Consider the following 9,680-nt stretch of genomic DNA (forward strand, 5'->3'; position numbering starts at 1 on the left):
CCGGCCATCTGGTCGCCCCATTGGAAAGCATTGCGCGCGACCAGATGGCCGAGGGGAAAGGCGCGACCAGGTGGCCGGCAACTGAAAGGGCTCCCGTCTGCCCGAGCCATAGCGGTAGGGTTCCCGCCTGCCCACGCAGGGCTCCGTGGCTGCAGGGCTCTGGGCCTGCAGGGCTCCGGGGCTGCAGGGCTCCGGGGCTGCAGGGCTCCGGGGCTGCAGGGCTCTGGGCCTGCAGGGCTCTGGGCCTGCAGGGCTCCGGGGCTGCAGGGCTCCGGGGCTGCAGGGCTCCGGGGCTGCAGGGCTCCGGGGCTGCAGGGCTCCGGGGCTGCAGGGCTCCGGGGCTGCAGGGCTCTGGGCCTGCAGGGCTCCGGGGCTGCAGGGCTCCGGGCCTGCAGGGCTCCGGGGCTGCAGGGCCTTGGGCCTGCTAGGGTTCCGGGCCTGCAGGGCTCCAGGGCTCCGTGCTGAAGGGCTCCAGGGTCTGCAGGGCTTTGGGGCTGCAGGCCTCGGGGGACGCCCGGGAGACCCATGGAGCCCGTCCTGGGCACTTTGCCTCGCCGCGGGCTGGAGGAGGAAGCACCCGACGCCCCGGGGAAGTGTCGTCCGGGCTTGGCCCATCTGGTCCCCGCCTGAGAACCGCAATCCCCAGGAGGGGTGTCCCGGCATACCCTGCCCCTACTAATCCGGAGGAAGGCTACCCACCTTTCTTGTAACCCTCGCGCTCCGAGTGACGGAGGGGACCCTAGGCGCGGACGCGCCCGGCCTCCTGGAGCCCTGGCTGGGATCCGCGAGGCGAATGGACCCTCATCGGTGTTGGACCTGGCCCTTTTTGAAGGGTCATCCCTAAACTTTTTGCCTTCCTCCTGTATTTTTTCTGACCTGGTGTTGGCTGATTTATGACTCTGGGCACCTTACCACTGCTGACCAGTGCTAAGGTGCATATGCTCTCCCTATGGTAAAATGTATACATTGATTGGTGTCCATGATTGGTTCATTTGGTTTACTGTCAGCCCCTAGTAGAGTGCACCAGGAGTGCCAGGGCTTGTAAATACAAATGCCGCTAGTGGGCTTGCAGCACTGGTTGTGCCACCCACAGAAGCGGCCTAGTAAAATGTGTCTAGGATCTGCCACTGCAGAACCTGCGTGCGGTCTGGTACCGTCGCGCTGACTGCGCAAGTGCACCCACTTGCCAGTCCCTAAACCTTCCCTTAACTACATATTAGTCACCCCTCTGGTAGGCCCAAGGGCAGGGTGCATTGTAGGCATAAGGTAGGACATGCCCTGATGTGTGTGGCATGTCTTAATAGTGAATTACAGCCATTTTCGTTTTTCACTATTGAAGGCTACCTGCTCTCCATAGGCCAGAATGGGCTGCTGGAGTCACTACACGCTGTGACCCCAGTGGACTCATAGAGCATGGTAGAAAGTCATGTTTAGTATGCCTGGACTCAGAATAATAAAATACTTCTTTTAGTAAAGTTTATTTTAATATCCTGTGTTTGTAAATACTACTTTTAGAAAGTTAGTATTTACTGATCTGGCCATTCAGTCCGCCTCTGCGCTGTGTGTGTGTGTGTTCTGCCTAGCAACAGTAAGGAGCAGGGCTGGGGAATTCCAGGAGACAGGCTGGCTGCCAGGTGGTGGGTAGAGAGATTACACCAGGATGGGTGGGAGGAGTACACCTTGACTCTTGAATAGACCTGTGCTCTGCCAGCACAAAGCCGGCGCCGCCCCCTGTGGAGCGGCTGATGTCTCTGCCCTGCTGCTGAAAGGGAAGCGCAGAGTCACCACAACAAAGTGCTCCAAAAACTGGACTGAGCCAGGCCCAGGCCCCCTGGCGCTAAAGAACAAAAGAATTGGTGTATAAAAGTAGGAGCCTGGCTCCTAAGAAATTAGATCCTGTTTGCGCCAAGAAGAAACTCTGCCTGAAGGAGAAGGACCTGGAGAAGCTGAAGGAGGAATACTGTCTCTCTGCCTGAGAGACTGGCCTGCAGTGGGTGCCTGTCTGCTGGAAGGAGAGGGAAAGCCTGAAGAAAAGGACTTTGATTCAACTTGTGCCTTTAAAACAATCTCCAAGGGCTTGCGTGTGAACTTGCCCCCTGACCTGCGCCCCAGGAACAGTGGGCGCTACCATCCTGAAAGAAGAGGAGAAGTGCCTTGAAGTGATTCAGCAAGCTGACCCCGGAGAACCTGTGCATCCCCTGATCTCGCTGAGCAACGCGACTTCTGCTGCTGGCGTGGCTGCAAACAACGTAAAGGCCTGACAGCCCGAGCACCGTGAACAGTTGCCCCCTCGAGCCGTAGCTCGCAAAGTAAGGTGGAGATCTCCGCGCCTGAGCGCCGAGTCCCTGTGACCCCTGCCGGGTTGTAGAGGCTTCTGCAAAGGACTAAAGTGCCCTGGTTCGCGTCTCCGGCCGAAGCTAACAGCGCGCGGCGCTGTGATCTCACCCCGAGGCTGCCCTCCTGCTTCTGACCCCCTTCGTGGCAACCTGCATCCTGCCCGAGCGCCCCACGAAGCTCCGCCGTCCCCTGGACACTGGGGACACCAGCGCGACGTGGGACACCCCTGGACTGGACCGCGAGGCCGCCACGAACCTTCCCCGTGAAATCTGCAAGGTATTGTGCCAGCGCGTGAAAAGTACGGCCCGTACTTGCCTTTGTACGAACCGTACCTGCCCTGTAACTACGGGTGCCTGGTTCGCACCGTACTGCCTGTGAAGTGCCTTGGTTCGTACCCGCCTTGTAAATACTTGTGCCTGGTTCGCACCGTACTGCCTGTGAAGTGCCTTGGTTCGTACCCGCCTTGTAAATACTTGTGCCTGGTTCGCACCGTACTGCCAGCTGAAATAATGGCGCTTTGAAAAGTGCTCCTTTTGGCTGAGTTCGAGCCGTAACAGCCTTGGTTCGACCCGTACTTACCCTGGGAACAGCAAGGTTCGAACCGTACCTACGTTTTAACCGTACTGCATTGAAAAGCATTACCGGTGCTCACTCGAGAAGAGTGAGACTCGGCAAGCGTACTCCGGCTCACGCGAGAAGCGTGGGAAACGGCAAGGCACTGTAAAAACCTTGCCAAAGGCACCCCAAAGGCGCTACGAAGTGCCCAGAAGACCTAAGAAACCTATTTTAAAGAGAACTGTGCCATTTTTACAACTGTGGACTGCCCGTAAAGCATTTTGAGAGTAACTGGATTATTTTACCAAGAGAACTGTATTTATGCAACCTGCCTGAAAGAAAACCTTTTATATAAAGAATTATATTTTGGACATAAATACAGCCTTGTGTCTTTGTGTGGTGGGGTGGTGATTATTGTGTGGGACAACTTGAACGCTTAACCTATATGCCCTCTGGAAATTTAGCCTGACTGCTCGCGCCACGTTACCTAGAGGGTGAGCAGGGGTTATTTTTAAAGAGGTGATCCTTTGCCCTGACTTAGATGAAAAGGGTCCCTGCTTGTCGCAAGTGCATACCTGCGCCAACCAGAGACCCCGGATTCTAACATTGGTGGCAGCGGTGCGGATTTACGGATTTGCGTTCTTGGTGTCTGCGCAGTGATTACTAACCATTGCACAGTAGACGGTCCAGTAGCTTAAGCCACAGAACTTTTTATGATTTAATTTCGCTTGCCAAGTAAAGAAGATCCCTTGCGTTTGAAGCCATGCCGGGCTCAAACAGCATAGAGAAAACCGCGTCTGAAGCCTCTGAGGCTGGAGAGGTTGAATGGGATGAGTCAAAACTGAACAGCTACAAGAGAACTGAACTCAAGTACTTCTGCAGGAAGCTCAAGGTTCCACATGCAGGATGCAAGAACAGATCAGATCTCTACAAGATGCTGAAAGCCTGGATTGAATCAAGGGGTGCAACTAAGGAAGTTACACCATTGAAACCAGCGGAAAGCGTTCGCAGTTTTGGCAGAGGCCTGTTGCCAGAGGAGCTGGCAGACAGACAGGCCGCCAGGGATCACGAAGTGTTATTGGCAAAGCTGGAATTAAAAATCCAATTGGAGCTAGAAAGCAGAAAGCTGGCTCTGGAAGAAAAGAAAATGGCTCTTGAAGAAAGAAAGATTCAGATGGAGCATGACTTCCTAATGAAGAAATATGATATGGAGCTCGAGAGGCTTGAGGCCATGAGTGTCTCAGCCCAGCAGCAAGAAAGGTGCGTAGCTCAGAGATTGAGCTTTTCTGAGTGGGAGGAGGAATCCAGCTCAGATGGTGGCAGCAATATTGAATTCTCTAGTGCTGAAAGAGTAGTACACACACCCAGAGATGTGGCGCCTGGCTTGAAGGAGGGGGTTAACACACACCAGGAGGTTCAAGGGCATGAGGTAGCTCCAGTAGTGCGCAGTATCCCTGAAGGGAATAGGGTAACTGGCGCAGGGGTTCATAGTCCTAGTGGCGGGAGGGACACTCTACTGGCTCTAGATGAGAGGCGCAGGGAGAGGGGTTCCCCCAACATTGAAGTCCTGGTAGGTGAGTGTGAAGACCGCCCAGAAGAGTGTGGGTTGTGTGACAGAGACAGTCAGATACTGTCTTGCCAGTCTCAGGAGAGTGGTGTGGAGTACGTGTGTGAGGCACTGGATGGTAAGGTGAAGGCTAGTTTGGTTAACCCTGCTAGGGGGCTGTGTGATCCAATTGTGGGAGAGCATATTTTAAGTCCCTGTTTTCCAGAGCTATGTCAACACCTGTTGGAGACCGAGTTCTCTGACCGCAGAGAGCTCACATTGGAGGTAGACCTTTTGGTGGATTCCAGAGGGTCTGGAGAGGCATTGGGGAATGACCCTGTGGGGAGTGGCTCAGGTATCTTCCAACCCAGAGTGGTGGAAGTGGTGCAGAGTAGCCCAGCTAGGTCCCATGGTAGTGGGAGGGGTGTAGGGGCTCACGTCCTGTCTCAGTGGAGAAGGAGTGAGTGTGGGGCTGCGTGCCCCCAGGTGCCCGAAACCCAGTCTCAGAGCCTGGATGGTTCTTTAAGGGAACACCAGGCGGGGAGCCTAGGCTGTCCTGATGGGCCACCCGTTGAGGGGGATCCCCTAGTGTCTGGTGAGCTGGGAGTGTCTGTAAGCAGGCCTCCATCAGTTCTGGTGTCTGGCAGTACCGCTCCAGTTGGGAGGGTGCAGAGGTCCAGATTGAGGGGTGAGAGGGGGAAAGAGTCCCCAGTGGAAGAACCAGTGGGTCAGGGGCCAGCCAGAAGGGCTGCGTCCCCCGTGAGTGACCATGGTGACACCACTTCTGTCCTGGGGGATCTTCAGGCACTGTCAGATGGACAGGGGTCTGGAGATCAGCGCCAGGCAGACTGTCACACGACACATGAGTTATGTGTCACCCTCAGGGGGGGCATGCGTGCTCCCCGGGAAGTCCTGGTGCGCCAGGCGAGCGTTCAACCGCATGGGTTGGACCCAGGGTTGGGAAGCCAGGTTCAGGTGTTGTCTGACCTGGAGGGTGGGACCACTGTAATCAGTGTCCTGACCCATGTTGCTTCTAGGGGTACCACGCCAGTTGGGAGTGGGCAGTACTCTGGAAGGGGGTGCAGAGGGAGGGAGTCCTCGCCTCTGACCCCGGCTCAACTGAAGGGTTTAGACCCTAGGTTGAAGGGCCAGGTTCAGGGTGTCCCCCCTGACCTGGGCACCCAGTTGCAGGATAGAACCCCTGAACTGGTGGGCGAATTGCGCAGGACACCTGCCACAGGTGCCGTGGCAATTCTGGAAGGGGGTGCCACTCCAGGTGGGAGGGTACAGAGCCCCAAGGAGGAGGACCGGGTGCGGGAGAGGCCACCCCAGTCTTTGGTCCAGCCGCTGGGTACAGTCCTGGGGCTGGTGGGTCAGTGCCAGGATGTCATACCTGACCTGACAAGGGGGAGAATGGAAAAAGGGTGCCAAGCACCTGGGGCTACTGGCCCCTGCTCCCTGGCACCACAGAGGATTGAGAGCCCTGAGAGGCATACAGCCTGGGTCTCATCCCTGACTACTGTCAGTGGCCACTGTAGCATTTTGCTGTCTCTCTGGTGGGACACACCTGTGGGCCAGTTAAGGTTAGGTGCTGCACAGGTGGTGTCCACAGGTGAGGAGAAGGGTTCCCCATGGATTGGCTTGGTGGGCCCTGAGAGTATGGACAGAGGGAGTCCAATAGGTTCAGATTGGCGTAGAACTGGAGTCTGCCCCTGCAGTTGCGGGCCAGGTCCTTGTTCTATCGCCCCAAGCAGGGAAGACCATCACGGTGGTGATTGGTCTACCCTGCGTTTTGGCTGGAAGGGGGTTGTGTTGGACCTGGCCCTTTTTGAAGGGTCATCCCTAAACTTTTTGCCTTCCTCCTGTATTTTTTCTGACCTGGTGTTGGCTGATTTATGACTCTGGGCACCTTACCACTGCTGACCAGTGCTAAGGTGCATATGCTCTCCCTATGGTAAAATGTATACATTGATTGGTGTCCATGATTGGTTCATTTGGTTTACTGTCAGCCCCTAGTAGAGTGCACCAGGAGTGCCAGGGCTTGTAAATACAAATGCCGCTAGTGGGCTTGCAGCACTGGTTGTGCCACCCACAGAAGCGGCCTAGTAAAATGTGTCTAGGATCTGCCACTGCAGAACCTGCGTGCGGTCTGGTACCGTCGCGCTGACTGCGCAAGTGCACCCACTTGCCAGTCCCTAAACCTTCCCTTAACTACATATTAGTCACCCCTCTGGTAGGCCCAAGGGCAGGGTGCATTGTAGGCATAAGGTAGGACATGCCCTGATGTGTGTGGCATGTCTTAATAGTGAATTACAGCCATTTTCGTTTTTCACTATTGAAGGCTACCTGCTCTCCATAGGCCAGAATGGGCTGCTGGAGTCACTACACGCTGTGACCCCAGTGGACTCATAGAGCATGGTAGAAAGTCATGTTTAGTATGCCTGGACTCAGAATAATAAAATACTTCTTTTAGTAAAGTTTATTTTAATATCCTGTGTTTGTAAATACTACTTTTAGAAAGTTAGTATTTACTGATCTGGCCATTCAGTCCGCCTCTGCGCTGTGTGTGTGTGTGTTCTGCCTAGCAACAGTAAGGAGCAGGGCTGGGGAATTCCAGGAGACAGGCTGGCTGCCAGGTGGTGGGTAGAGAGATTACACCAGGATGGGTGGGAGGAGTACACCTTGACTCTTGAATAGACCTGTGCTCTGCCAGCACAAAGCCGGCGCCGCCCCCTGTGGAGCGGCTGATGTCTCTGCCCTGCTGCTGAAAGGGAAGCGCAGAGTCACCACAACAAAGTGCTCCAAAAACTGGACTGAGCCAGGCCCAGGCCCCCTGGCGCTAAAGAACAAAAGAATTGGTGTATAAAAGTAGGAGCCTGGCTCCTAAGAAATTAGATCCTGTTTGCGCCAAGAAGAAACTCTGCCTGAAGGAGAAGGACCTGGAGAAGCTGAAGGAGGAATACTGTCTCTCTGCCTGAGAGACTGGCCTGCAGTGGGTGCCTGTCTGCTGGAAGGAGAGGGAAAGCCTGAAGAAAAGGACTTTGATTCAACTTGTGCCTTTAAAACAATCTCCAAGGGCTTGCGTGTGAACTTGCCCCCTGACCTGCGCCCCAGGAACAGTGGGCGCTACCATCCTGAAAGAAGAGGAGAAGTGCCTTGAAGTGATTCAGCAAGCTGACCCCGGAGAACCTGTGCATCCCCTGATCTCGCTGAGCAACGCGACTTCTGCTGCTGGCGTGGCTGCAAACAACGTAAAGGCCTGACAGCCCGAGCACCGTGAACAGTTGCCCCCTCGAGCCGTAGCTCGCAAAGTAAGGTGGAGATCTCCGCGCCTGAGCGCCGAGTCCCTGTGACCCCTGCCGGGTTGTAGAGGCTTCTGCAAAGGACTAAAGTGCCCTGGTTCGCGTCTCCGGCCGAAGCTAACAGCGCGCGGCGCTGTGATCTCACCCCGAGGCTGCCCTCCTGCTTCTGACCCCCTTCGTGGCAACCTGCATCCTGCCCGAGCGCCCCACGAAGCTCCGCCGTCCCCTGGACACTGGGGACACCAGCGCGACGTGGGACACCCCTGGACTGGACCGCGAGGCCGCCACGAACCTTCCCCGTGAAATCTGCAAGGTATTGTGCCAGCGCGTGAAAAGTACGGCCCGTACTTGCCTTTGTACGAACCGTACCTGCCCTGTAACTACGGGTGCCTGGTTCGCACCGTACTGCCTGTGAAGTGCCTTGGTTCGTACCCGCCTTGTAAATACTTGTGCCTGGTTCGCACCGTACTGCCTGTGAAGTGCCTTGGTTCGTACCCGCCTTGTAAATACTTGTGCCTGGTTCGCACCGTACTGCCAGCTGAAATAATGGCGCTTTGAAAAGTGCTCCTTTTGGCTGAGTTCGAGCCGTAACAGCCTTGGTTCGACCCGTACTTACCCTGGGAACAGCAAGGTTCGAACCGTACCTACGTTTTAACCGTACTGCATTGAAAAGCATTACCGGTGCTCACTCGAGAAGAGTGAGACTCGGCAAGCGTACTCCGGCTCACGCGAGAAGCGTGGGAAACGGCAAGGCACTGTAAAAACCTTGCCAAAGGCACCCCAAAGGCGCTACGAAGTGCCCAGAAGACCTAAGAAACCTATTTTAAAGAGAACTGTGCCATTTTTACAACTGTGGACTGCCCGTAAAGCATTTTGAGAGTAACTGGATTATTTTACCAAGAGAACTGTATTTATGCAACCTGCCTGAAAGAAAACCTTTTATATAAAGAATTATATTTTGGACATAAATACAGCCTTGTGTCTTTGTGTGGTGGGGTGGTGATTATTGTGTGGGACAACTTGAACGCTTAACCTATATGCCCTCTGGAAATTTAGCCTGACTGCTCGCGCCACGTTACCTAGAGGGTGAGCAGGGGTTATTTTTAAAGAGGTGATCCTTTGCCCTGACTTAGATGAAAAGGGTCCCTGCTTGTCGCAAGTGCATACCTGCGCCAACCAGAGACCCCGGATTCTAACAATCGGGACTTCCAGGCCGGCCCGGCCATCTGGTCGCCCCATTGGAAAGCATTGCGCGCGACCAGATGGCCGAGGGAAAGGTGCGACCAGATGGCCGGGACCGGAAGGACTCCCAGCTGCCCACACCGAGCCATAGCGGTAGGGCTCCCGACTGCCCTTGCAGGGCTCCGGGGCTCTGCACCAGGGTCCCTTGTCCCGGGCAGATGGACACTTGGCAGGCCGCAGGACGTGGGATCCCAGGCCCTGACCAAAAATCAGGAGGCCCGGGGCCGGTCCCTGCTTCTCAACACAGCCAGGCTGGGGAGGTCGGGGAGCCTGCCCAAGCACGAGGGACCCGTCCCGGGCACACAGTCCATGAGGTTGTGCGCTCGTTTTCCACAATTTTCTTCAGAATAGTGCGTAGTTGCGCTAGGCAAAGTCCGCCCAGCCCTACTCAGGATGTGCTCTCGTTTTCCACAAATTTTTTTAAAATTCTGCTACGCAAAGTCCGCCCAGCCCTAAGCAAACTCCTACTACGCAGTGGAAAGGACTTAGCCAGCCACCCACCCACCTGGCCCGGTCCCTGCTTCTGATCCCAGCCAGGTCTGGGGAGACTCCCTTCGCCCAATGGACCACGTCACGGGCACCCGGACCCTTACCAGGCCGCAGGACGGGTTCTCACAAACCACACGGTTGTATAGGGGTGGGCAGAAAACTACGCTCCGTCAGCGTAGCAGATAAAGCCAGCCACTCCTGCACACCGG

Source organism: Triturus cristatus, chromosome 9 (assembly GCF_964204655.1).
Source record: "Triturus cristatus chromosome 9, aTriCri1.1, whole genome shotgun sequence".
In the NCBI taxonomy this organism is placed as follows: domain Eukaryota; kingdom Metazoa; phylum Chordata; class Amphibia; order Caudata; family Salamandridae; genus Triturus; species Triturus cristatus.